Consider the following 21,136-nt stretch of genomic DNA (forward strand, 5'->3'; position numbering starts at 1 on the left):
TATCCTTGTCCTTTCCCATAACTACCTTAACTCTAACAGAATTATGGTCATGAGCACCAAAATGCTCCCCCAATGATACACCTTCTACCTGCCCAGCTTCCTCCCCTAAAACTGAGTTCAGAACCGCCCCCTCCCTTGCTGGGCTTGCTACATTCTGGCTTAAAAAAAGTTCTCCTGGATGCGTTAGGAATTCGGCATCCTCTATACACTTCACAGTAATTTTATCCCAGTTAATATTGGGTTAGTTGAAATACCCTCCTCTTACTCCCCTTTAGTTTTTGCACTTCTCAGAAATTTGTCTACATAGTTATTCTTCTATCTCCCTCTCACTGTTTGGGGGCCTGTAGTACATTCCCAGCACGGTTATCGCCCCTTTTTTGTTTTTCAGTTCGACCCATATGGCCTCGTTTGATGAGCCCTCCAACATATCATCCCTCCTCACAGCTGTAATAGTTTCTTTAATCAATATCGTCACCCTCTCCCTCTTTATATCCCTCTCTATTCCATCTGAAAATCCTGTAACCGGAAATGTTGAGCTGCCATACCAGCCACTCTTTCATGCACGTCTCTGTAATAGCCATAATCTCATAGTCCCAGGTATCTAGCTGTGCCCTCAGCTCATCCGCCTTGTTCGCTATACACCTTGCATTGAAGTATATATCATTTAGTACAAGCATACCTCCTTGTTAACTATTATCTACACCTTGATTCCGCTGTCCATTCAATTTACTTTCTACGTTTATGTTTTCCAATTCCAGTTATTCTTCCCTCCCTATTGACTCGATACTTAGGTTTCCATCCCCCTTGCCAAGCTAGTTTAAACCCGCCCCAACAGCACTAGCAAAGCGTCCCGCGAGGGTATGAGTCCTGGTTCCGTTGAGGTGCAACCCGTCTGGCTTATAGAGTTTCCACCTCCCGCAGAAACATTTTCAATTCCTCAGGAAAATAAAGCCCTCCCTCCTACACCACCTCTCCAGCCATGCATTCATCTGCTCTATTTTTCTACTTCTGTACTCACTAGCACGTGGCACTGGCAGTAATCTGCAGATTACTATGTTTGAGATCCTGCTTTTTAAGCTCTTTCCTATCTCACTAAACTCTGCCTGCAGGACCTCATCCACCTTCCTATCTATGTCGTTGGTATCGATATGGACCACGATCTCTGGCTGTTCACCCTCCCCCCTCAGAATGCCCTGTAGCTGGTCCGTGACATCCTTGACCCTGGAACCAGGGAGGCAATATACCATCCTGCATAATCATATTTAACTAACTTGATTGAGTTTTGATCTGGTAACATAGAGGGTTGATGAGGGCAATGCAGTTGATCTGGTACTCAGGGAGTTACAAAAGCCGTTTGATAAAGTGACACACAAGAGGCTTGCCAGCAAAGTTAAAGCCCATGGAATAAAAGGGACAGTGGCAGCGTGGATACAAAATTGGCAAGGTGACAGGAAACAGAGATTAGCGGAGAACGGTTGTTTTTCGGACCGGAGGAAGGTACACAGTGGTGTACCAAAGGGGTTGGTACCAGAACAACTGCTTTTCTTGATTATATATTAAAAAGAACATAAGAAATAGGAGCAGGAATAGGCAACTTGGCCCCTCGAGACTGTTCCGCCATTCAATAAGATCATGGATGATCTTGGGCTCAAAGCAACTTCTCTGCCAGCTCCCCATAACCCTTCAGTCCCTTATCTTGTAGAAATCTGTCTATCTCCGCCTTAAATGTAATAAAAGACCCAGCCCTCACCGCTGTCTGTGGCAGAGAATTCCATAGATTTATGACCCTTTGAGAGAAGAAATTCCTCCACATTTCAGTTCTAAACGGGCGAACTTTTATTCTGAATCTATGCCCTCAAGCTCTAGGTATCCCCACGAGGAGAAACATGGTCTCTGCATCTAACTTTTCGAGCCCACTCAGTATCTTATATGTTTCAATGAGATCACCTCTCATTCTTCGAAATTCCAATGTGTATAGGTCCAATCTGCTCAACCTTTCTTCATGAATCAACCGACGGAATCGTCTCTGAACTGCCTTCAATGCATGTATATCTTTCCTTACATAAGGAGACCAAAACTGTACGCAGTACTCAAGGTGAGATCTCACCATAACCTTGTACTGTTGTAGCAGGACTTCACTGCTTTTATTCTCCAACCCCCTTCTTTTTGTGTTTCACGCACAAGGACCTCAAGGTCCCTCTGAAATGTAACATTTTGTAATCTTTCTCCATTTAAATAATAATTCGCGCTTTTATTTTTCCTGTCAAGGTGGGTAATCTCGCATTTCCCACGTTATATTCCATCTGCCAAATGTTTACCCACTCACTTAACCTGTCTATATCCCTTTGCAGGTTCTTTGTGTCCTCTGCACAAATTGCTTTCCCACCCATCTCTGTATAATCTGTAAACCTGGCTCCATTACACTTGGTCCCTTCATCCAAGTCGTTAATGTTGATTGTAAATATTTAAGGCGCCAGTACCGATCCCCGTGGCATCCAATTAGTTACCGTTTGCCAACCGGAATGTGCCCCATTTAACCCGGCACTCTGCTTTCTGATAGTTAGCCAATTATCTATCAATGCTAATATATTACCAACAACTCTGTGAGCTCTTATCGTACGCAGTACCCTTTTACGTGCCACCTTATCGAATGCCTTCTCGAAATAGAAACATAGAAACATAGAAGATAGGAGCAGGAGTAGGCCATTCGGCCCCTCGAACCTGCTCCGCCATTCAATGAGATCATGGCTGATCATCCAAATTCAGTACCCTGTCCCTGCCTTCTCCCCATATCCCTTGATCCCTTTAGCCTTAACAAATATATCCAACTCTTCCTTGAATATATTTAATGAACTGACCTCCACCGCCCTCTGTGGCTGAGAATTCCACAGGTTCACCACTCTCTGGGTGAAGAAATCCCTCCTCATTTCAGTCTTAAATGGCTTACCCCTTATCCATAGACTATGACCCCTGGTTCTGTACTCCCCAGCCATCAGAAACATCCTTCCTGCATCTAGTATGTCCAGGCCTGACAGAATTTTTTAGGTTTCGATGAGATCCCCTCTCAATCTTCTAAACTCCAGTGAGTATAAGCTCAATCGACACAATCTCTCCTCATACGGCATTCCTGCCATCCCAGGTATCAGCCTGGTGAATCTTCGCTGCACTCCTTCCATGGCAAGAACGTCCTTCCTCAGGTAAGGCGAACAAAATTGCGCACAATACTCAAGGTGCAGTCTCACGAAGGCCCTGTACAACTGTAGCAAGACATGCCTGTTCCTGACTCGAACCCTCTTGCTACGAAGGCCGACATACCATTTGCCTTCTTAACCGCCTGCTGCACCTGCATGCTTACCTTCAGCGACTGGTGCACAAGAGCACCCAGGTCTCTTTGCACATCCCCTTCTCCTAATCTATTGTCATTCAAATGATAATCTGCCTTCCTGTTTTTGCCACCAAAGTGGATAACATCACATTTATCCACATTGTAGTGCATTTGCCATGTATCTGCCCAATAAACCAACCAGTCCAAATCGTACTGGAGTTTCACGACATCCTCCTCACAGCATACCCTCCCACCCAGCTTTGTGTCGTCTGCAAATTTAGAGATATTACATACAATTCCCTCGTCCAGATCATTAATATATATTGTGAACAGCTGGGCTCCTAGGACCAATCCTTACGGTACCCCACTAGTCACTCCCTGCCACACTGAAAATGACCCGTTTATTCCAAATATTTGCTTTCTGTCCGCCAACCAGTTCTCTATGCAAGTCAATACCTTGCCCCCAATCCCATGTGCCTTAATTCTGCATGCTAATCTCTTATGTGGGACCTTATCGAAAGCCTGCTGAAAGTCCAAATACACCACAGCCACTGGTTCTCCCTTATCTATTTTACCAGTTACATCCTCAAAAAATTCAAGTAGATTAGTCAAGCACCTTTTGTAAATCCATGTTGACTTTCTCCGATCCTGTCACTGCTTTCCAAGTACTCTGCAATTACATCTTTTAGAATGGACTCTAGCATTTTCCCCACAACCGATGTCAGGCTTACTGGTCTATAATTCCCCACTTTTTCTCTACCAGTTTTTTTGAATAGTGGGGTAACATTAGCTACCTCCAATCCATGGGTACTGTTCCAGAGTCTATCGAGTTCTGGAAGATGACCAGCAATGCATCTACTATTTGTAGGGCCACTTCCTTAAGTACCCTGGGATGTAGATTATCAGGCCCTGGGGATTTATCAGCCTTCAGTCCCGTCAATTTTCCTAAAATTATTTCCCTACAAATACAGATTTCTTTCAGTTCCACCCTTTCATCAGACCTTATGTTCCCCGGCATCTCTGGGAGGTTATTTGTGTCCTCCTTTGTGAAGACAGAGCCAAAATATGTATTTACTTGGTGTAACCCATTTCTTTGTTCCCCATTATAAATTCCCCTGATTCTGACTGCAAGGGACCTATGCTTGACTTCACCAATCTTTTTCTCTTCACATATCTATAAAAGCTTTTACAGTCAGTTTTTATGTTCCCTGAAAGCTTACTCTCATACTTTATTTTCCCTTTCTTAATTAATCCCTTTGTCCTCCTTTGTTGAATCGTAAACTGCTCCCAATCCTCAGGATTATTGCTTTTTCTGGCCAATTTATATGTCCTCTCTTTGGATCTTATGCTATCCCTAATTTCCCTTGTTAGCCACGGTTGAGTCACTTTTTTGTTTTATTTTTATGCCAAACTAGGATGAACAAATTCTGTAGCTCATCCATTCGGTCTTTGAATGTTTGCCAATGCCTATCCACCGTCAATCCTTTGAGTGTCATTTCCCAATCAATCCTACCCAAGTCGCTCCTCAGACCATCGTAGTTTCCTTTATTTAAATTGAGGAACCTAGGGCTAGATTTTCAGTATAGACAGTTTTGGGGCGCTAACCTTAGCGCCCGCCCGAAGTTAGCGCCCGCCCCAAAGTAGCGCCCCGTTGCCGGAAATTCAGTGGCTTCGCCCTAAGAGGTTGGTGGAGCGCTAAAAGAGGCGTTCCACTGCTATCTTTAGGCGCTAAGCCGGCGGTGCAGAGCGCAACACCCGAGCTCGGGCGCAGCGCACGGCAGACAATCTGGTGCCAGTGAGCTCTTAAAGGGGAAGGGTGCATGTGTTTTTTTCAAAGGCAGAGTCTGGGGGGAAAACAGGAGGAGGAGGATGAGGAGGAGGAGGAGGAGGAGGAGGAGCAGGAGGAGGAGGAGGAGGAGGAGGAGGAGGAGGAGGAGGAGGTGGTGGTGGTGGTGGTGGTGGTGGCCGGAAACATAAATACACCGTTCACAACAACACATTGGATCCTTCCACACAACACATGCAGACTGCCGTTTATAGTGCAGGAGGAGTGCCCTTTAATTTGCGCTCCCCAGGGTGTGTTGCGTTCCATTTTACAAACGCTCTGGACGCCAGCCGCACAATGGGGCGGTCCGACTGAAGTTTGTAATCGGGGCGGCCAAAGGGCGTTGCACGAGGATGTGACATCATTTTCTGCGCGCGCATCCGGGCGGCCGCTAAACTTTGCGCCGGCGCTAACGGCCAACTTAATTTGGGGCGGGGCGCAAACTGCGCTGCGCCCGGGCGCTACACGAATAGCGCCCAAAAATCACTTCTCTTAAGGCGCTAACTGCTGGCGCAAGCAACTGAAAATCTAGCCCCTAGTCTCTGACTCAACAACTTCATTCTCCATCTTAATGAAGAATTCGATCATATTATGATCGCTCCGACACAAGGGGCCTCGTACAACAAGATGGCTAATTAATCCTTTCTCGTTACATAATACCCAGTCTAAGATGACCTGATCTCTGGTTGGTTCCTCGACATATTGGTCCAGGAAACAATCTCGTAAACACTCCAGGAATTCCTCCTCCACAGTATTGTTACTAATTTGGTTTGCCCAATCTATATGTAGATTAAAGTCACCCATGATGCCTGATGTGCCCTTATTGCACGCTTCTTTAACTTCCCTTTTAATTCCATCCCCAACCTCTGCCTTACTGTTTGGAGGTCCATATACCACTCCCACTAACGTTTTTTTCCACTTGGTATTCCTCAGTTCTACCCATACAGATTCCACATCATCTTTACAATTGTGTTAATTCCTTATTTAACCAGTAATGCTACCCCAGCTCCATTTCCTTTTTGCCTATCTTTCCTGAATATCGAATACCCCTGAATGTTGAGTTCCCAGTCTTGGCCATCCTCGAGTCACGTTTCAGTAATCCCAACCAAATCAGATTTGTTTACCTCTATTTGCACAGCCAATTCATTCACCTTATTGCAAATGCTCCTAACATTAACACACAAAACCTTCAGGTTTATTTTTATAACGCTCTTAGACCTATTAGATTTAGTATTTACTGTGGCCATGTTTGATTTAACCGTTGATTTCTCTGGCTCCCACTTTCGTTTTTCTCCTTCCTATCTTTTGCTTTTATCCTTGTTTCCCTTTCCTCTGTCTCGCTGCTCAGTTTCCCAACCCCCTGCCATTTTAGTTTAAACCCTCCCCCACAGCACTAGCAAACACTCCCCCTAGGACATCGGTTCCAGCCCTGCCCAGGTGCAAACCGTCCGGTTTGAACTGGTCCCACATCCCCCAGAACCGGTTCCAATGTCCCAGGAACTTGAATCCCTCCACCTGGCACCATTCCTCTAGCCATGTATTCATCTAAAGTATCCTTCTATTTCTACTCTTATTAGCACGTGGCACTGGTAGCAATACTGAGATTACTACCTTTGTGGTCCTAGTTTTTAATTTATCTTATAACTCCCTATATTCCGCTTTTAGGACCTCATCCCGCTTTTTAGCTACATCGTTGATGCTTATATGCACCACGACAACTGGTTTTTCACCCTTCCCTTCCAATATGTTCTGCAGCTGCTCGAAGACATCCTTGACCCTTGCACCAGGGAGGCAACACACCATCCTGGAGTCTCGTTTGCGGCCGCAGAAATGCCTATCTATTCCCCTTACAATTGAATCCCCTATTACTATAGCTCTACTCCTCTTTTCCTCCCATTCTGTGCAGCAGAGCCACTCCTGGTGCCAGGAAGTTGGCTGCTGCTGCCTTCCTCCGAAAAGCCATCCCCGCAACAATACACAAAGTGGTGTACCTGTTGGAGAGGGGGATGGCCACAGGGGACCACTGCACTACCTGCCTGCGCCTAGGACTCTGCCTGTTGGTCACCCGTTCCCTTTCTTCCTGTCCAACCTCTACCTGCGGTGTGTCCAACTCCGTAAATGTGCTATTCACGATGTCCTGAGCATCGTGAACGCTCCAGTATGTATCCAATTGCAGCTCCAGCGCCGCAATGCGGTCTGTCAGTAGCTGCAGCTGGATGCACTTCCTGCACATTTAGTTGTCAGGGACACAGGAAGTGTCCCTGAGTTCCCACATATCGCAGGAGGAGCAGATCATGGGGCTCGGCTGCCCTGCCATGACTTACCATTTAATTAATTGAATAAAAATTAAATCAATCAATCCCACTAATTACACTACAGTTAACTGGTTTACCGACAGCCCCTGCTGAACTAGAGAGAACTTAGAAACTATAAACCAGAGTTAAAGTTTAAAATAAGAGAGAAATACTCACCAACCAATCACTTACCTGCTTCCTGGTGACGTCACACTTTGATTACTTTTTACCTCTCTCCCCTGCTGTTGAATTGGTCGGGCCTCGTTCACTGAATCAGCCGCCGCTCCCCAACTGCCGCCGGTTTTTGAACTCCTCAGCTGCTCGCACGCAGGTCCGAGCTTGTTCAGGTTGTTGTCAGAATGTCAGTTTCTGCATGTTTGGTATGGTTGTGGTCTGTTGTCAGTTTCTGTGTGTTTGTTCAGGTTGTTGTCAGTGGGTCAGTTTCTTAGTGTTCAGTCAGATGTCGTCAGTGGTTCTATTTCGGTATGGTCGGTCAGGTTGTGGTCAGTGTGTCAGTTTCTGTGTGTTCGGGCAGCTTGTGGTCAGCGGGACAGTATCTATGTGTTCGGTCAGTTTCTGGTCAGGGGGCAGTTTCTGTGAGTTCATTCATGTTGTGGTCAGTGTATTATTTGCTATATTTTCAGCCAAGTTGTGGTCAGTGTGTCAGTTTCTCTGTGTTCTGTCAGGTTGCGTTCAGTGGGTCAGTTTCTGTGTGTTCATTCAGGCAGTGTCCAGTGGGTCATTTTCCTTGTGTTCGGTCAGCTCGTGTTCAGCGGGTCAGTTTCTGTGTGCTCGATCATGTGTTGGTCAGTGTGTCAGATTCTGTGTGTTCAGTCAGTTTGTGGTCAGTGGGTCAGTTTCTGTGTGTGCATTCAGTTTGTGGTCAGTGGTTCAGTTTCTGTGTGTTCAGTCAGGTTGTGGTCAGTGTTTCAGTTTCTGTGTGTTCGGTCCGGTTGTGGTCAGTGTGTCAGTTTCTGTGTGTTCGGTCAAGTTCTGGTCAGTGGGTTACTTTCTGTATTTTCAGCCAAGTTGTGATCAGTGGGTCAGTTTCTCTGTGTTCTGTCAGGTTGTGGACATTGGGTCATTTTCTTTGTGCTTGTTCAGTTTGTGGTCAGAATGTCAGTTTCTGCGTGTTTGGTAATGTTGTGGTCAGCGGGTCAGTTTCTCTGTGTTCGGCCAGGTGCTGGTCAGTGGGTCAGATTCTGTGTGTTCGTTCAGCTTGTGGTCAGCGGGTCGGTATCTGTGAGCGCTGTCATGCTCTGGTCAGTGGCTGAGTTTCTTTGTTTTTTGTCAGTTTGCCATCAGTGGTTCAGTTTCTGTGTGTTCGGTCACGTTGTGGTCAGTGGGTTAGTTTCTGTGTGTTTGGTCAGCTTGTGGCCAGCGGGTTAGATTCTGTGTGTTCAGCCAGGTGCTGTTCAGCGGGTCAGTTTCTATGTGTTCGGTCAGGGTGTGGACATTTGTTCAGTTTCTTTGTGCTTGTTCAGGTTGTGGTCAGAATGTCAGTTTCTGCGTGTTTGATAATGTTGTGGTTGTTGTGTATGTACCTTTAAGGGAAGAACTGATTTTATACTGCAGTACTGGCAGTGACCACCCCTGTATAAAAGGCTCTAGTAGGCTCCTGTGCTTCAGTCTGACGTTACCCTCTGTTCCGTAAAATACCTGTTAAATGTTCTCCCGAAGTCCGTGTATTATTGAGGCACGGACTTTACAGTGGCGACGAGCAAGTTCAAACTCACCGGCAGAGTTACATCACCTCACAGGGATCTCACCCTGAGAAGAATTTTCTTGGAGGTCGAAGTCTGAGCAATGGGCGTCGACAGCGGGCAACCGCCCAAGGATCCATCGGTGTTCGGAGAATTGATGGAGAGGCTGTGGAGATCTGAGCTTCGCTCCCCAGTTAAGGTGTTCCAGCAAATCGTGCTGGTAGCAGGTAGTGCCCCGACCCTTCCGGACTGTGGCAGGCTTGAGCTCGATCGAGCGGCTCTGCAAAAGGGGCCGTGCAGCGTCGCCGGGAGGAAAAAGAGAGAGAGAGTGGGTGGAGCGCACAGGGCACGGTCGGTGCTCAAGAACCGGGCAGCAGGGAGAAAATTAACGACGGGAAGGAAAGTGAGATGAGCCGAAGCCGCAGGTCAGCGCCATTACACTGTAGAACGCTCGGATCAGCGTGGCAGCAAGGGGAAGAAGGAAAAGTGCGGGAGGCGCCATTTTATACCATTGGGGAAGAAGGAAAAGCGCGGGAGGCGCCATTTTATTCCATTGGGGAAGTAAAAAAAGCGCGGGAGGCGCCATTTTAAATCACCCAAGATGCCAAAAAGTGGCAGTATCACTGCTTTCGACAACGAGGTAGAAGTCTGGACCACGTATGTGGAAAGAATTGAAGTGTACTGCAAGGCAAATGAGGTGGCCGATGGAAAGAAGACGTCGGTATTATTAAATTTGATGGGCGCGGGAACGTACGGCCTATTGCGGAATTTAATTACCCCAGCTAAAGCAATCGGAGTAAAGTTTTGAGGAGATTGTTAATATCTTACAGGAACACCTAAACCCTACACCGCTGCTGATAGCAGAAAGATTCAAGTTCCATAAAAGAAACCAGCACAAAGAGGAGAGCAATGCTGACTACCTTACGGAACTATGCAAGTTATCGAAGCACTGCCAGTTCGGAGCAGGACTGGTAGACACCTTACGGGATAAGTTTGTCTGCGGGCTCCAGAGTGAAGGAACCCAGAAACGACTACTTTCGAAAAAGGGCCTGACACTAGAACAGGCTTTCAGCATGGTAGTATCCTACGAAGCAGCAGCACGGGGAGCTGTGGAAATACAACATAAACCACAATAATACAGCACTAACAAAATGGCGTATGGAGCAGAAACATGCTATCGCTGCGGCAGAACAACCCATGAGCAGAAGGACTGCTTGTTTAAGGACAAAGTATGCAGGCAATGGGGAAAAATGGGACATATAGCAAGAGTCTGCAGGTCGGGAAAGAAAACCAACACTACAAGAACTACTAAGGAAAAGTACAAGAAAGTAAACAAAATGACAGACAGTAGTTTGGAGGAACAGGAGAGTGATAATGACTCCGGGAGCAGGAGACTAAGTTGCCTAAAGTTACACAACATGATCGCAAAGGATTCTGTGTGTTCGGCCAGGTGCTGGTCAATGGGTCAGTTTCTGTGTGTTCGGTCACCTTGTGGTCAGCAGGTCAGTTTATGTGTGTTCGTTCAGGTTGTGGTCAGTGGATCAGTTTATGTGTGTTCAGTCAGGTTGTGGTCAGTGGGTCAATTTCCTTGAACTCTGTCAGGTTGTGGTCAGTGGCTCTGTTTCTGTGTGTTTGGTCATGTTGTGATCAGTGGGTCAGTTTCTGTGTGCTCGGTCAGTTTGTGGTCAGTGGGTCAGTTTCTGTGTGTATGGACAGGATGAGGTCCGTGGGTTAGTTTCTGCGATTTCGGTCAGGTTGTGTTCAGTGCGTCAGTTTCTATGTGTCCGGTCAGGTTCTGGTCAGTGGGACAGTTTCTGAGTTCTTGGTCAGGTTGTGGTCTGTGGGTCAGTTTCTGTGTGTTCGGTCAGGTTGTGGTCAGTGTGTCAGTTTCTGTGTGTTCGGTCAGGTTGTGGTGAGTGTGTTTCTTGCTGTATTTTCAGCCAGGATGTGGTCAGTGTGTCAGTTTCTCTGTTTTCTGTCAGTTTGTCGACATTGGGTCAGTTTCTGTGTGTTCGCTCAGGCTGTGGCCAGTGGGTCAGTTTCTGTGTGCTCAGGAAGATTGTTGTCTCTGGGTTGTTTCTGTCAGCTCTGTCAGGTTGTGTTTAGTGGGTTAATTTCTGTGTGTTTGGTCATGTTCAGGTCAGTGGGTCAATTGCTTTGTGCTTGGTCAGTTTGTGGTCAGTTTCTGTGTGTTCAGTCAGGTTGTGGGCTGTGGTTCAGTTTCTGTGAGTTTGGCCAATTTGTGGTCAGTATGTCAGTTTCTGTCTATTCGGTCAGGTTGTGGACAGTGGGTACTTTCTGTATTTTCAGCCAAGTTGTCATCAGGGGGTCAGTCTCTCTGTATTATCTCAGGTTGTGGACATTGGGTCAGTCTCTTTGTGCTTGTTCAGTTTGTGGTCAGAATGTCAGTTTCTGCGTGTTTGGTAATGTTGTGGTCAGTGGTCAGTTTCTGTGTGTTCTTTCAGGAGGTGGTCAGTGGGTCAGTTTTTGTGTTATTGGTTAGTTTCTCGTCAGTGGGTCAGTTATTTTGTGTTTCGTCAGGTTGCTATCAGTGGCGCATTTTCTCTGTGGTCAAGCAGGCTGTGGTCAGTGTGTCAGTTCCTGTGTTTTCAGTCAGCTTGTGGTCAGCGGGTCAATTTACATGTGCTCGGCAAGGTGCTGGTCAAAGGGTCAGATTCTGTGCGTTCTTTCAGCTTGTGGTCAGCGGGACAGTTTCTGTGAGCGCTGTGATGCTGTGGTCAGTGGCTCAGTTTCTGTGTGTTTGGTTAGGTTGTCATCAGTGGGTCAGTTTCTGAGTGTTCCATCACGTTGTGGTCAGTGGGTTAGTTTCTGTGTGTTTGGTCAGCTTGTGGTCAGCGGATCAGTTTTGGTGTGTTCGGCCAGGTGCTTTTCAGCGCGTCAGTTTCTGTGTGTTTCGTCAGCTTGTGGCCAGTTGGCCAGTTTATGTGAGTTAGGTTAGGTTGTGGTCAGTGGGTCATTTTCTGTGTGTTCGGTCAGCTTGTGGTCAGCGGGTCAGTTTCTGTGTGTTCGGTCCGGTTGTGGTCAGTGGGTTAGCTTCTGTTGTCTCAGTCAGTTTGTGGTCAGTGGGTCATTTATGGTGTATTCAGTCAGGTTGTGGTCAGTGGTTCAGTTTCTGTTTGTTCGGTCAGGTTGTGGTCAGTGTGTAAGTTTCTGTGTGTTCGGTCAGGTTCTGGTCAGTGAGTTACTTTCTGTATTTTCAGCCAAGTTGTGTTCAGTGGGACTGTTTCTCTGTGTTTTATCATGTTGTCGACATTGGGTCAGTTTCTGTGTGCTTGTTCAAGTTGCGGTCAGAATTTCAGTTTCTGCGTGTTTGGTAATGCTGTGGTCATTGGTCAGTTTCTGTGTGTTCGTTCAGCAGGTGGTCAGTGGGTCAGTTTCAGTATGTTTGGTCAGTTTGTGACCGATGGATCAGTTTCTTAGTGTTTGGTCAGATTGTCGTCAGTGGGTCATTTTCTGTGTGGTCGGGCAAGTTCTGGTCAGTGGGTCAGTTTCTGTGTGTTTGGTAAGGTTGTGGTCAGTGGGTCAGTTTCTGTGTGTTTGGTCAGGTTGTGGTCAGCGCCTAGTTTCTGTGTGTTTGGTCAGGTGCTGGTCAGTGGGTCAGTTTCTGTGTGTTTGGTCAGCTTGTGGTCAGTGGGTCAGTTTCTGTGTGTTTGGTCAGGTGCTGGTCAGCGTGCCAGTTTCTGTGTGTTCGGTCATGTTGTGCTCAGTCCATCAGTTTCTCTGTGTTCGGTCTCCTTGTTGTCAGTTGGGCAGTTTATGTGTGTTCGGTCAGTTTGTTGTCTGTTGTTCCGTTTTGGTGTGTTTGGTGAGTTTGTCGTCAGTGGATCATTTTCTGTGTGCTCGGTCAGATTGTGGGCATTGGGCCAGTTTCTGTGTGTTCGGTCAGTTTGTGGTCAGTGGGTCAGTTGCTTTGTGTTCTGTGAGGTTGTGGTCACTGGCTCATTTTCTGTATGTTTGGTCAGCTTTTTGTCAGCGGGTCAATTTCTGTTTGTTCGGCCAGGCGCTGGTCAGTGGTACAGATTCTGTGTGTTTGGCCAGGTGCTGGTCAGTGGGTCAGTTTCTGTGTTTTCGGTCACCTTGTGGTCATTTGCACAATTTATGTGAGTTCAGTCAGGTTGTGGTCAGTGGGTCAGTTTCGGTGTGTTTGGTCAGTTTGTGGTCAGCAGGTCAGTTTCTGTGTGTTCGGTCAGGTTGTGGTCAGTGTGTTTCTTGCTGTATTTTCAGCCAGGATGTGGTCAGTGTGTCAGTTTCTCTGTTCTCTGTCAGTTGTTGACATTGGGTCAGTTTCTGTGTGTTCACTCAGGCTGTGGCCAGTGGGTCAGTTCCTGTGTGTTTGGTCATTTTCTGGTCAGTGGGTCAACTTCTGTGTGCTTGGTCAGTTTGTGGTCAGTTCCTGAGTGTTCAGTCAGGTTGTGGGCAGTGGTTCAGTTTCTGTGAGTTCGGCCAATTTGTTGTCAGTGTGTCAGTTTCTGTCTGCTCGGTCAGGTTGTGGTCAGTGGGTTGCTCTCTGTATTTTAAGCCAAGTTGCTGTCAGTGGGTCAGTTTCTCTGTGTTCTGTGAGGTTGTGGACATTGGGTCAGCTTCTATGTGCTTGTTCAGGTTGTTTACAAAATGTCAGTTTCTGCGTGTTCAGTAATGTTGTGGTCAGTTTCTGTGTGTTCGTTCAGGAGGTGGTCAGTGGGTCAGTTTCTGTGTGTTTGGTCAGTTTGTGGTTAGTGGGTCAGTTTCTTAGTTTTCAGTCAGGTTGTTGTCATTGGGACCTTTTATTTGTGTTCGGTCAGGTTGTCGTCAGTGGGTCGGTTTCTGTGTGTTCAGTCAGCTTGTGGTCAGCAGGTCAGTTTCTATATGTTTGGCCAGGTTTTGGTCAGTGGGTCAGATTCTGTGTGTTCATTCAGCTTGTGGTCAGCGGGTCAGTTTCTGTGCATTCGGTCAGGTTGTGGTCAGTGGGCCAATTTCTGTGGGCGCTGTCATGTTGTGGTCAGTGGGTCGGTTTCTGTGTGTCTGGTCACGTTGTCGTCAGTGGGTCAGTTTCTCTGTGTTCCGGCAAGTTGTGGTCAGTGGGTTAGTTTCTGTGTGTTCGGTCACCTTATGGTCTTCGGGTCAGTTTCTGTGTGTTTGGCCAGGTGCTGGTCATCGAGTAAGTTTCTTTGTGTTCGGTCAGGTTGTGTTCAGTCGGTCAGATTCTGTGTTTTCGGTCATCTTGTAGTCACTTGGTCAGTTCCTGAGTGTTCAGTCAGGTTGTGGGCAGTGGTTCAGTTTCTTTGAGTTCGGCCAATTTGTTGTCAGTGTGTCAGTTTCTGTCTGCTCAGTCAGGTTGTGGTCAGTGGGTTGCTCTCTGTATTTTAAGCCAAGTTGCTGTCAGTGGGTCAGTTTCACTGTGTTCTGTCAGGTTGTGGGCATTGGGTCAGCTTCTATGTGCTTGTTCAGGTTGTTTTCAAAATGTCAGTTTCTGCGTGTTCAGTAATGTTGTGGTCAGTTTCTGTGTGTTCGTTCTGGAGGTGGTCAGTGGTAAGTTTCTGTGTGCTTGGTCAGTTTGTGGTTAGTGGGTCAGTTTCTTAGTTTTCAGTCAGGCTGTCGTCATTGTGACCTTTTATTTGTGGTCGGTCATGTTGTCGTCAGTGGGTCGGTTTCTTTGTGTTCAGTCAGCTTGTGGTCAGCAGGTCAGTTTCTATATGTTCGGTCAGGTTGTGGTCAGTGGGCCAATTTCTGTGGGCGCTGTCACGTTGTGATCAGTGGGTCGGTTTCTGTGTGTCTGGTCACGTTGTCGTCAGTGGGTCAGTTTCTCTGTGTTCCGGCAAGTTGTGGTCAGTGGGTTAGTTTCTGTGCGTTCGGTCACCTTATGGTCTTCGGGTCAGTTTCTGTGTGTTTGGCCAGGTGCTGGTCATCGAGTAACTTTCTGTGTGTTCGTTCAGGTTGTGTTCAGTCGGTCAGTTTCTGTGCATTCGGTCACCTTGTAGTCACTTGGTCAGTTTCTGTGAGTTCGGTCAGGTTGTGGTCAGTGGGTCAGTTTCGGTGTGATTGGTCAGTTTGTGGTCAGTGGATCAGTTTCAGTGTTTTCTGTCAGATTGTGGTCAGTGGGTCAGTTTCTGTGTTTTCGGTCAGGTTGTGGTCAGTGGGTCAGTTTCTTTGTGCTCAGTGAGGTTGTGGTCAGTGGGTCCTGTTCTGTGTGTTCAGTCAGCTTGTGGTCTGCGGGTCAGTTTCTGTGTGTTCGGTCAGGTGCTGGTCATAGAGTCATAGAGTCATAGAGTCATAGAGTTTTACAGCACAGAAAGAGGCCCTTCGGCCCATCGTGTCTGTGCCGCCCATCCATCCCTGTCCAGTCTAATCCCATTTTCCAGCATTTGGTCCATAGCCTTGTATGCAATGGCATTTCAAGTGCTCATCCAAATGCTTCTTGAATGTTGTGAGGGTTCCTGCCTCTACCACCCTTTCAGGCATTGAGTTCCACATTCCAACCACCCTCTGGGTGAAAAAGTACCTCCTCAAATCCCCTCTAAATCTCCTGCCCCTTACCCTGAATCTATGCCCCCTTGTTATTGACCCCCCCCACTAAGGGGAAAAGTTCCTCTTTATCTATCCTATCTATGCCCCTCATCATTTTGTACACCTCAATCAGGTCCCCCCTCAGCCTTCTCTGCTCCAAGGAAAACAACACCAGCCTGTCCAGCCTCTCTTCATAGCTGAGGGACTCCATCCCAGGTAACATCCTGGTGAATCTTCTCTGCACCCTCTCCAAAGCAATCACATCCTTCCTATAGTGAGGCGACCAGAACTGCACACAGTACTCCAGCTGTGGCCTCACCAGCGTTTTGTACAGCTCCATCATAACCTCCCTGCTCTTATATTCTATGCCTCGGCTAATGAAGGCAAGTATCCCATATGCCTTTTTAACCACCTTATCTACCTGCTCCACTGCCTTCAGGGATCTATGTACGTGTACACCAAGGTCCCTCTGACCCTCTGTACTTCCTAGGGTCCTACCACTCATTGTGTATTCCCTTGCCTTATTTGTCCGTCCAAAATGCATCACCTCGCACTTTTCAGGGTTAAATTCCATTTGCCACTTTTCCGCCCATCTGACCAACCCGTTTATATCGTCCTGCAGCCGGAGGCTTTCCTCCTCGCAATTTACCACCCCACCAATTTTCGTGTCATCTGCGAACTTACTGGTCATACCTTTTACATTCTCATCCAAATCATTTATGTAGATCACGAACAACAAGGGACCCAGCACCGATCCCTGAGGTACCCCACTGGACACAGGCTTCCAGTCACAAAAGCAACCTTCAACCATCACCCTCTGCCTCCTGCCACTCAGCCAGTTTAGGATCCAACGCGCCAAGGCACCCTGGATCCCATGGGCTCTTACCTTCTTAACCAGTCTCCTATGCGGGACTTTGTCAAAAGCTTTACTGAAGTCCATGTAAACCACATCCACAGCATTTCCCTCATCCACCCCACTAGTCATCCCCTCGAAAAATTCGATCAGATTTGTCAGACATGATTTACCTTTGACAAAGCCATGCTGACTATCCCCGATCAGTGGGTCAGATTCTGTGTGTTCGCTCAGGCTGTGATCAGTGGGTCAGTTTCTGGCTGTTCGGTAATCTTGTGGTCTGTTGTTCAATTTATGTGAGTTCGGTCAGGTTGTGGTCAGTGGGCCAGATTCGATGTGTTTGGTCAGTTTGTGGTCAGCAAGTCAGTTTATGTGTGTTCAGTCAAGTTGTGGTCAGTGGATCAATTTCCATGAGCTCTGTCAGGTTGTGGTCAGTGGGTGAGTTTCTGTGTGTTTGGTCATGTTGTGATCAGTAGGTTCGTTTCTGTGTGTTCAGTCAGGTTGTAGTCAGTGGGTCAGTTTCTGTGTGATCGGTCAGGTTGTGGTCAGTGTGTCAGTTTCTGTGTGTTCGGTCTGCTTGTGTTCAGTTTGTTACTTTCTGTATTTTCAGCCAGTTTGTGGTCAGTGTGCCAGTTTCTCTCTGTTCTGTCAGGTTGTGGTCATTGGGTCAGTTTCTATGTGCTTGTTCAGGTTGTGGTCAGAATGTCAGTTTCTGCATGTTCGGTAAGTTTGTGGTCAGTTGGTCAGATTCTGTGAGCTCTTTCAGTTTGTGGCCAGTGAATGGTTTTCTGTGTGTTTGGTCTAGTTGTGGTCAGTGGGTCAGTTTCTGTGACTTTAGTCAGGCTGTGTTCAGTGGGTCAGTTTCTGTGTGTTAGGTCAGTATATTTTCAGTGTGTCTGTTTCTGTGTGCTCATTAAGATTGTGCTCTCTGTCTCAGTTTCTGTGATTTTGTCAGGCTGTGGTCAGTGGGTCAGTTTCTGTGTGTTTGGTCAGTATATTTTCAGTGGGTCAGTTTCTGTGTGTTTGGTCAGTATATTTTCAGTGTGTCTGTTTCTGTGTGCTCAGTAAGATTGTGGTCTCTGTCTCAGTTTCTGTGAGCTCGGCCATGTTGTGTTCAGTGGGTCAGTTTCTGTGTGTTCGTTGTGGTTTTGGTAAGTTGGTCAGTTTCTGTGTGCTCAGTAAGATTGTGGTCTCTGGGTCAGTTTCTTTGAGCTCGGTCAGGTTGTGTTCAGCAGGTCAGTTTCTGTGTGTTCAGTCAGGTTTTGTTCAGTGGGTCAGTGACTGTGTGCTCAGAAAGATTGTGGTATCTGGGTCACTTTCTGTGTGTTCAGTCAGGTGCTAGTCTTTGGGTCAGATACTGTGGGTTCGTTCAAGTTGTGATCAGTGGGTCAGTTTCTGTGTGTTTGGTCAGGTTGTGTTCAGTGGGCCAGTTTCTGTGTGATCGGTCAGGTTATGTTCAGTGGTCAGTTTATGTGAGTTGTGTCAGGTTGTAGTAATTGGGTCAGTTTCTATTTCCTTGTTCAGGTTGTGGTCAGAATTTCATTTCACTTGTGTTCGGTAAGGTTGTCGTCAGTGGTCAGTTGCTGTGTGTTCGGTCAGGACGTGTTCAGTGGGTCAGTTTGTTGATGTCCAGTCAGTTTGTGTTCAACTTCTGTGTGTTTGGTCAGGTTTTGTTCAGTGGGTCAGTTTCTGTGTGCTTAGTAAGATTGTGGTCTCTGGGTCAGTTTATCTGTATTCACTCAGGCTGTGGTCAGTGGGTCAGTTTCTTTGTGTTTGGTCAGTTTGTGGTCAATGGGTCAGTTTATGTGTGTTCGGTCAGATTGTGGTAAGTTGGTCAGTTTCTGTGTGTTCATTCATATTGTGTTCAGTGGGTCAGTTTCTGTGTGTTCAGTCAGTTTGTGGTCAGTGGGTCAGTTTCTGTGTCTTTGGTCAGGTTGTGGTCAGTGGGTTACTTTCTATATGTTCTGTCAGGTTGTTGCCATTAGGTCATTTTCTATGTACTTGTTCATTTTGTGGTCAGAATTTCATTTTACTTGTGTTCGTTCAGTTAGTAGTCAGTGGTCAGTTTCTGTGTGCTTTGTCAGGTTGTGTTCAATAGGTCTGTTCCTGTTTTTTCGGTCAGGTTGTGATCAGTGCGTCAGTTTCTGTGTGTTCAGTCAACTTGTTGTCAGTGGGTAATGTTTCTTGGTGTCCAGTCAGGTTGTGGTCAGTTTCTGTGTTTTCGGTTAGATTTGTTCAGTGGGTCAGTTATTGTGTGCTCAGTAAGATTGTGGTCTCTGGGTCAGTTTATCTGTGTTCGGTCAGGTTGTGGTCAGTGGGTCAGTTTCTGCATGTTAGATCAGATTGTGGTCAGTGGGTCAGTTTCTGTGCGCTCTTTAAGATTGAGTTCAGTGGGTCAGTTTTTGTGTGTTCGGTCAAGTTTTGTTCAGCAGGTCAGTTTCTGTGTGCTCAATAATATTGTGGTCTCTGGGTCAGTCTCTGTGAGCTCGGACAGGTTGTGTTCAGTGGGTCAGTTACTGTGTGTTCAGTCAGGTTTTGTTCAGTGGGTCACTTTCTGTGTGCTCAATAATATTGTGGTCTCTGGGTCACTTTAGTGTGTTTGGTCAGGTGCTCGTCTTTGGTTCTGTTTCTGTGTGTTCGGTCAAGTTGTGATCAGAGGGTCAGTTTCTGTGTGTTCAGTCAGGTTGTGTTCAGTGGGCCAGTTTCTGTGTGTTCGGTCAGGATGTGTTCAGTGGTCAGTTTATATGAGTTTGGTGAGTATGTAGTAAGTGGGTCAGTTTCTGGGTGTTCAGTCAGGTTGTGGTCAGTGGGTCAGTTAATCTGTGTTCTGTCAGGTTGTGGACATGGGGTCAATTTCTGTGTGCTTATTCTGGTAGTGGTCAGAATTTCATTTACTCTGTGTTTGGTAAGTTGTGGTTAGTGGTCAGTTGCTGTATGTTCGGTCAGGTGGTGGCCAGTGGGTCGGTTTCTGTGTGTTCTGTCAGCTTGTGGTCTGCGGGTCAGTTTCTATGTGTTCGGCCAGCTGCTAGTCATCGGGTCAGATCCTGTGTGTTTGGTCAGGTTGTGATCAGTGGGTCAGTTTCTGTGTGTTCGGTCAGTTTGTGGTGAGAGGGTCAGTTTCTGTATGTTAGCTCAGGTTGTGGTGAGTGGGTCAGTTTCTGTATGTTAGCACAGGTTGTGGACAGTGGGTCAGTTTCTTTGAGCTATTTCAGGTTGTGGTCACTGGATCAGTTTCTGTGTGTTTCGTCTTTTGTGGTCAGTGCGTCAGTTTCTGTGACTTCAGTCAGTTTGTGTTCAGTGGGTCAGTTTCTGTGTGTTCGTTCAGATTTTGTTCAGCGGCTCAGTTTCTGTGTGCTCAGCAAGATTTTGGTCTCTGGGTCAGTCACTGTGAGCTCGGACAGGCTTTGTTCAGTGGGTCAGTTTCTGTGTGTTCAGTGCCGTTCTTGTCAGTGGGTCAGTTTCTGTGTGATCGGTCCGTTGTGGCCAGTGGATCAGTTTCTTTTTGCTCAGTGAGGTTGTTTTCATTGGGTCATTTACTGTGTGTTCTGTGAGCTTGTTATCAGCGAGTCAGTTTCTCTGTGTTCGGTCAGGTGCTGGTCAATGGGTCAGATTCTGTGTTTTCGGTCAAGTGCTGGTCAATGGATCAGATTCTGTGTGTTCGTTCAGGTTGATCAGTGGTCAGTTTCTGTGTCTTTGGTCAGGTTCTGGCCAGTGGGTTACTTTCTGTATGTTCTGTCAGGTTGTTGCCATTGGGGCAGTTTCTATGTCCTTGTTCAGGTTGTGGTCAGAATTTCATTTTACTTGTGTTCGTTCAGTTTGTAGTCAGTGGTCAGTTTCTTTTTGTTCGGTTAAGTTCTGCTCAGTGGGTCAGTTTCTGTGTGTTCAGTCAACTTGTGGTCAGTGGGTCAGTTTCTTGGTGTCCAGTCAGTTTGTGGTCAATTTCTGTGTGTTTGGTCACGTTTTGTTCAGTGGATCAGTTTCTGTGCACTCAGCAAGATTGTGGTCTCTGGGTCAGTTTATCTGTATTCGTTCAGGTTGTGGTCAGTTTGGTCAGTTTCTTTGTGCTCAATGATGCTGTGGTCAGTGGGTCGTTTTCTGTGTGTTCTGCCAGCTTGTGGTCAGCGTGTCAGTTTCTGTGTATTCAGTCTGGTTGTGTTCAGTGGTTCTGTTTCTGTGTGTTCGTACAGGTTGTGTTCAGTGGGTCAGATTACGTGAGTTCGTTCAGGTTGTGGTAATTGGGTCAGTTTCGTTGTGTTTGGTTAGTTTCTCATCAGTGAGTCAGTTTATGTGTGTTCGATCAGTTTGTGGTGAGTGGGTCAGTTTCTGTATGTTAGCTCAGGTTGTGGTGAGTGGGTCAGTTTCTGTATGTTAGCTCAGGTTGTGGTCCGTGGGTCAGTTTCTTTCAGCTATTTCAGGTTGTGGTCAGTGGATCAGTTTCTGTGTGTTTGGTCTTTTGTGGTCAGTGCGTCAGTTTCTGTGACTTCAGTCAGGTTGTGTTCAATGCGTCAGTTTCTGTGGGTTCGTTCAGATTTTGTTCAGCAGGTCAGTTCCTGTGTGCTCAGCAGGATTGTGGTCTCCGGGTCAGTTACTGTGAGCTCGGACAGGCTTTGTTCAGTGGGTCAGTTTCTGTGT

This window comes from Somniosus microcephalus, unplaced genomic scaffold, assembly GCF_052327205.1.
Source record: "Somniosus microcephalus isolate GS21.2 unplaced genomic scaffold, FLI_Smic_1.0 unresolved_chr5, whole genome shotgun sequence".
Classification (NCBI taxonomy): Eukaryota; Metazoa; Chordata; class Chondrichthyes; order Squaliformes; family Somniosidae; genus Somniosus; species Somniosus microcephalus.